Source organism: Notothenia rossii, assembly GCF_949606895.1.
Source record: "Notothenia rossii genome assembly, chromosome: 8".
Lineage (NCBI taxonomy): Eukaryota > Metazoa > Chordata > Actinopteri > Perciformes > Nototheniidae > Notothenia > Notothenia rossii.
In genome coordinates this window covers 31,661,128-31,669,098 of record NC_136906.1, presented here as the reverse complement: position 1 = coordinate 31,669,098, position 7,971 = coordinate 31,661,128, and positions in this window count along the sequence as shown.

Here is a 7,971-nt window from a genome sequence, read left to right as displayed (position 1 = left end):
ACTTCAGACAGCGACAGCGAGAGCGATCATTCAAGCTCAGATTCGGTGGGTTATCTGGATTCAGTTACAGAAGTAGAGAGTGAACCAGCTAGCCTTTCACTTCAAGGCATCTTGCCTTATAAGTACGAGCCTCCTGCCCAGCAATCGAACAACGAGGCAGAAACTTGTGAAAGAGAAGCGGATTCCGCAGCCGGCGAGACTCGAGTCAGCAATACTGAATGGTAAATTCAGTTTTATTTAATTTGACCTGCACTAAATGTCGATCTTAATTTGTCATCTGTTCCTCACACGTCCGGCAGATATTGTTTTTTTTTTAATGTTATGTACAATATTCAGGTGTAGGCCTAGGCTACATGTCAATGCTGTGAAAGCATGCCCACTGCAGATGAATGTGTATGCTGCAGAGAGATCTGGCAGGTGATGGAACAAATAGACAGTTTGCAACCTACTGACCAGATAGCAGAGTCCTGAATCGGGTCGGGTATCCGTGGGTGGGCCTACCCGACGGGTGACCCGCAAAAAAGGTGATTTGCGGGTGGTATTTTTTCAAACGCTTTTTTCCGGGTTCGCTTCTGGGTAAAACAAAGATGATGCGGGTCCGGTTGCGGGTGTTGCATAATAAATATATTTAAACAATAATAATTTAGTTTAATGTTTAAATCCTCAGACCTCTCCTCGGCGGGACCGAGCATAATCATAACCTCTGCAGCGCATCTATCTGCTGCTGAGCGCACCACATTCTGAATGGCTGAGGTGAAGCTCTCTAGCGGAGAATACACAATTTTCAATAACTCTTCCTCAAGAGCGAAATCCAACGTCTGGGAGGCTTTTGGTGTCATCCTAGATGGAGAAAATAAACAACATCCCAGGCTTTTTGAGCCAAATATGCAACTGCGTGTGTTAATAATTGCACGTTGTCACTGCTTATATATATGCGGGTTCGGGTCGGGTTGCGGATCTTGTGCCGGCGGGTCGGGTCGGGTTGCGGAACTAATTGGCAATATGTGCGGGTAGCGGGGCGGGTTCGGTACTGCACGTCACGGGTGCGGGGCGGGAGCGGGTCTTGAAAATCAGACCCGTGCAGGACTCTGCCAGATAGAAGACACCGACGAGAAACCAAGGTGCATTATTAGCCACCCAGGCTTTAGAGAAGGCTGTCTCAGTGTTTGGACACTGAAAATAGCGTATCTTCAATACAAACAACAACACAGAGCAGTTGATGGCCCACTACACCAGTAAGTAAATATTGATTGACTCAACTGCCTATTGCAGCTTTGCTTTCATATAATACTTTTAGTCGCTACAGATATAGTACACTTTTAAAGATACCATTAAACTCTTTCAAGCAGTCAAAAACAGCTTGGCTTTTATTTTTTCTGTGTATGCAAGTTCAATGTATGCTTGGGAAAAGAAACAACTACACATGTGAGGAAATATATGAGGTCTATGATTCTGTCAAGCAGTCATGTATAACCTCATATTTATTTTGTACAAGTAAAATACAAATATCATGTTATAAGCCAATTTGTAACCATTGCTACATAATAGTACTACATAACATTTTATTTTTCTCCAAATATATTTATAATCTGTATACTTTTTTTTCATTAGGAAGTATCGATATAGCCTACAGCTTATCGACAGTTTGTACGTTGGTGCTGGGGTGTACTCGGCCCAAAAATCAGAGTCCCGCTGCGTGCTGTAACCGAGATACGGAAGACTTACCCTGAACCGGGAGGCCGCTATCAGGGATTTCAATGGCCAAATCTGTAATTTGACATAAGTCATGCAGCTGAACTGGTTAAAATGGTTTCACATGATGTAAATAATTTACAAAGTACATCATTTACAATATTATTTTTCCAAAGAAACATGTAAATATAACAACATTTTCCAAATCACAAGTTTGTAAGATTGTATTAATTTACTGTTTGATAAATAAAAAAGGGTTCTTTTGTTAATTTTTCACTTGTATCATTTGATCTTTATTGCAGTGTACATTAGTCTATTTTGGTATGTGCGAGCCCACAAATAATTAAAAGTGGTAAAAATAATAAAGATATTCAGACGTAATTCATTTTTGGCCTTACTTATTTCACTTCAACTTTTATATATTTCAGTCACTAGGCAAGTTCACTGTACTCTGGTGACATTTAGCTCAAGCTGGCATAACACCTGTAGTAACTTAATTCTGACCCGAGTTTTGTGCACAATCTTCCAGCACCCATGATCAATGTTTATAGCAATCAGGAAACATTCACAGCTCACAACTACACATCGCTTCCCCATCATGAATTGTTGGATAAAAAAAGTTTAGCGAGGTCCGGTTACACATATGTTGAGCGAAAATAGCGGAAGGATACAAAACAAACAATCTAGACGAGGCTGGTGTTTGCCACGTGTGACGTCACACAGCTGGGTTAATGGCTGGCAAGCTTTTCGCTACCGGAGCGGAATAACACGGGAAAGTGGCACACATTTCATGTTATTTGGGGGGTATTTATGGGAAGAATCATTGATGTTGATATGTCAAATGAAACAGTGGAAAGTGATGAAGCGATTTATTAACACAGAATAACATTTATTTTGGACATTACATGGACTTTAACTTTGACTTATCTCCTGCTCTCAGCTCATTCAAATTAAGTATAAACTTAAAATGACCGAATTTGGCTTTTAGCGCATTTCACAACTTTCGGATACTAATAATTTAAATAAAGCTATAAAAGTGTTCATCCTTGGTATTGATTCAGTTAAAAATGGAAACGGTATTTTTGAGCCCATGATGTCACAGCAGATACTGTGGGGAAACTTCTGAAACAATTGGAGTCAGGACTCAGAGAGACACGAGGAGAGCTGGAGCTTTGATGGCAAACACTGACGGTTTATTTGGAGCTTCGGCCGGAGAATTCACACGACATGTCACGGGCCCGGTTTGACGACACCGTTGAGATGCCACAATCAATTCTGAAGAACTCTTCTGTAGCTCGAGGTTTTAACTAGTTCAGAGTGTAATAATCAACATTCTTCATCAGCGAGACTAAAAAAATATGGACCCTGAATCTAACTAGAGCTGTCGTCCAGAGAAGAATGTGCGCTAGGGATACGTTCCAGAGAAAATAAGTGCTTCTAGGTGTCCCTGAACAATAAACTACGTCATGGCGGCTTGTGCTCGGTCATAAGCTGGCAACAACAATGCACCCAGCTGCGCCTCCTTTCAGAGAGATAGCAGCAATACCCAAGGCCGTAGAGTAGACCTATGCCATGGTGTTTGTTTTTTACTCTAAACGGGTATATAACGACCAAAATGACATCATGCTGTATTGAAGAAGACTTGAATTAAGAGGTTGAGACCTTAAACTCAACCAGAAAAAAGTTTTTCTGAAGTACTAAATCAGGTAAGAAGTAGGCACCTTTTCTTATAGACCTCTACACAATCTTTTAAAAAAACGTTTCCCCCTGTTGGATATAAGAGAGCATGGAGGTTTAAGATTTGAAAACACATTCCCACCTTCCTGTGGAGATACGTGTGTGTGTGCGTGCGTGCGTGCGTGCGTGCGTGCGTGCGTGCGTGCGTGTGTGTGTGTGTGTGTGTGCAAATAAATAAAAAGTATTCACAAAAATATGACTGGTGTGTCGTGTGTGTGTGCGTGTGTGTGTGTGTGTGTGTGTGTGTGTGTGTGTGTGTGTGTGTGTGTGTGTGTGTGTGTGTGTGTGTGTGTGTGTGTGTGTGTGTGTGTGTGTGTGTCAGCAGTGATGCATGAGGCCAGCTGCTGTGATTTTAAAATGGAGTTTTAATGGTGAAGATGAACTCTGAGCGTGGTTGGCTGGACGCCCGGGGAAAACTCCTGGAATTCCTCTTCCTCGTCTTCATCCTCAGTGTCCTCTTGTATTACTCCTTCCATTAGCCTTTATACAAATATTTTGAGTTGAGTTATAAAAAGCAATCTCTTACTCAAACCTCTCTTTAAAAAAAAAAAATCCAAAATCTACAACTTGTCTTTATTTACTGCTTCAGGTGCACACTTTTCCAACAGCTCCACTCTGCAGTATTCTGTGCAATACAACATATACAGATGTAGCACTGAATTTCGGACTCCAGCTTACAGCTTCCTGCCTACGGCCTGCCAAAGACCAGAATAGAGGAATGTTAAGCCCTCCCACTATTTTCCAAGAGGGCGTTGCCAGATTTTCAATTTCAGGTTTTAACCAGGAGATGGCGCTTCATTCACAAATACAGAAAGACAAGTTTCATGGAATTTCAGTTGTGTTTTGAAGAGCATTTGAACACATCAATATTTTAGATCAATTAAAGTATATCTAATCTTGTAATTCAATAATATCTTTATATATTAAATAATCATAATTATAATGTAAATGTTTACATTACACTTCTTTATTTGTTATGCTCATACTTTAACCTTTACAATCGTTTGCTTTAATATGCAGTATATTTTTGTGTTTGCTTCCTCCTGCTCCCTTTCGGACACATACTGTATGATTTATTATTATTATTAATATGAAGATATTATTAAGATAAGATAAGATGTTACTTTATTGATTGAACATTTTAGTTTAGAATGTGCTGTCCCACGGTAATTCAGAAGGCTCACAGGTCACATTCCGACCATTATTTTAAACAATAGGTGCTTTCACACCTTCTACAGTTTGATTTGTATAGAGGGAGCTCTGTCAGTTTTCGAATTACCCATTTGCTTTCGGGGAGCCCTATTTTTCAGAGCACATCCTGCTACTAAATATGTCACACGCATGCTCTGTTGACTGGCGCAGCGGCGCGGATGCGATCAATTGCTATAAAAACACTCTTCTACTAATACAGACGGTGTCACTATGCCGGCGGATGTGGCCGTTGTTGAAGCCTCTTCAGGCTCCGCATCGGCAGGCCTCTCCCTCGTTGTGGAGCTGTCAAACTCGACCCTAACGCCGCTTACAGCCGGCCAACTAAAAGTTGTTTTCCGTTCACGTTGTCATTTTTAGACTCCTTCGCTTCTTTGCTTGTGAATCCAAAAGCTGTGACGCTTGGCTGTTTTCATTTTGCCATATTTTTTTATTACACAGCCAGAGTTAAAAAAATATCAATATGAACATTTCAAATACCGCGCCGGCATCACCGCCATAATCATAGCAACGTAAGTAAGAATGCAGCGCCGCCACATACAGATGGCAACACCCAGACATATTCACAAATATAAAACAAATATTCAGAAACTATAATGAACAATAACTATTATTTATTTCAAGAACTGTTATTTACAGAAACTCAACATTTCTAATCTGTGTGACACAAATATGCACGACTGTTTTGGGCTCCCCCTATTTATCTCAAAGTCAGCCTTCAGGGGAGCTCCCTCCCTCTTCGGGGGAGCCAAGCTCCTCCTAGCTCCCCCCCATTTCGAACAGTGTCTGTGGCTGAATGGCCAGCGATTAGGTGCGGCGAATTTGTCATAGGTGATCAGAGCTAACTGCCTGCCGTCAGATTTCATTTAAAAAACAGATCTGATTTTAAGACTATTTCTACGCTCATAAAGAATGATAAGAATAAGAATAATGCGTATTGAACTGGTTTCATTAATTAGTGAGTTTATTTAATACTAGAACCGCCAATCCGGTCATTTTGTGTGATGTGTTGTTGTGTGTGTGCAATGTAACTTTTTTTCAATAAAATATTCAAGTCTCCCAGTCCCTGACTTTTCCTGAAAGTGTGTTATGTAGCACCCTATGTTGTTAAAAATTGCATTCTAATAGCGGGATTTGACGGGTTTAGGCCTATACAAAAACCTCTGGCGGTTCTAGTGTTAAGGTAATTAGGTACAGTAGAAGCCCTTTTTTTATCAGTAACGAATTTAGCAGTTGAACATAAAAGTCAACTAACTGAGGGTCACTTGCAATGACAGTGTTGTGTCTAACTGTAAGCTTGTCACTCAGAGTAACCTACCGTTAATTTAGCTGCTGGAGAAGAAAGATCAGGGGGGGAGGGGGGGAGAGAGCTGTGGTTGATAGGCCATTAGTTGTGTAAATACACAGCTGAGAGCTGCCGTTTCATTCAGACTGTTTAAAAAACTGTAACAACGGACTATTTTTCTTAGCGGATGCATGTGAATTTAAATCAATACATACAACTATTTTTTAAATCAATAAAAACATTTTCTAAATCCATAAAAGCTTTTCAATTAATATTGGGAGTCATGTCGTTACTTTGTTGAGAATGTGGCCATGTAATAAGCGGGATAATTTGCAGCGACTTGTTCTTTATGGGGAAAATAACACCCTTCATCCAGATGAGGATCCCTCCGCTACACTTTGGGATCCTGATCGACCGACGAAACTCCATTAAAATATACATATTTTTGGTGAATTACTGAGTTTAGGCACGTTAATAACGTTTTAATGAAGTTGAATACAGTATATTCATATTTGTCAGTGATTTCATGTCAATTCGGCGAACATAAACATAAATGATCGTGGTGAAGATGATGATTAAATTAGGATTAAAAATCGAGAGCCGGGCTGCATTTCCTCCCGTTCGTTTTTTTCGAATAACAAAATTATTTTGTTAAATAACAACATGTTGATGTTTTGTAAATGATTACATGTGTCTTATTTAGCACAGAGTATGATATCCGTGACATATGGATCTTAACAAAGTTCCGCTGTACATCCAGCGTACTGTATCTGACTTTATTTCACATGAGCTCCAGTGTGGAACCCCACTGCACCTCCTGGTGGATCAATCATCCATTGCAGCTGGCTTCATTATAATTACATTTATCTATCACGGGGGCGGTCTCAAGTCAAGCTGGAGGTTTTCCCTTGAGCGAGGGCAGATCACGTACCAATCACGGCCCTCGCGTTTCAAACTGTCCGAAATGAATCGCTCCATCTGTAACACATGTAGAATTTTTGACAATAAAGCTGAATTTGACTTTCGCGTGCTTGCATATTTTAACAAAGCTTTTCATTTTAGCCACACTGAATTTAACTAGAAGTCATGGCTGTGTCAATTACCAGTCTGATATCGTTTTACAAAGATGACAAGAAGAGTGTAGACAGAGGAGAGAACCACTACAAGTCAGGACACGTAACAGTGCAGCCTAGATGAAGGTGTGCTCACCGGTGTTGTCAGGGCTAGCATGAGGGACAAGGTTTATAGTGTCGGTGAGTAGTGATAGCAAGAGTACCGTTAACCTAGAGTTAATTTATTCACATTAATTCCCATCAACAAATCAATTGTATGTGTCAAATGAAATCTTTATTAGGCATGGCAAGTTTATTTATATAGCACTTTTCAACACAAGGCAATTCAAAGTGCTCTACAAAAAATGAAAGATATTAAAAAAATTGCATTTAAAATCAGTCATTAAAAAGAAAAGCTAATAAAATAAACATTAAAAGAAAAAATACATGGATAAAAGTTACAGTGCAGTCTAAGATATGAATAGTTCAATTAAAAGCAGCGACAAAAAGAAAAGTCTTCAGCCTGGATTTAAAAGTAGTAAGAGTTGCAGCGCAGCGGCGCCGGATTCATTTCAGAAGTGGGGGGGCCAAAAAGTGTGTGTGTGTGTATGTGAAAGAAATGCTAAATCTACAGTGGTAATCAGTCCGCCAGTGCCTCCGCCAGGGCGGAGTGGTAATCACTCCGCCTCTCTGGCTACAGGAGGTAATGCAATTCATGAAACTTATTTAAAGAAATTCAAGAAATTGACATAAATTATTTATTCAACCGATGAACAATAGTTGTAATACAGTTACGAAAAGGACGAAGAGCCACTCGAACTGGCCTGGCTGGGGCGTAATATTAACTGTATAATAAAATAGGTCTTCCAATGAAACTATTGGTTAATAACACCTAACACAAGCTGTGATGTCATGTAATCAAAATCACATGACTCAAATGTCCAATCACAGGTGAGGGTGGAGGCGGAGCACCCTTCAAACAAATGTCCGACATTA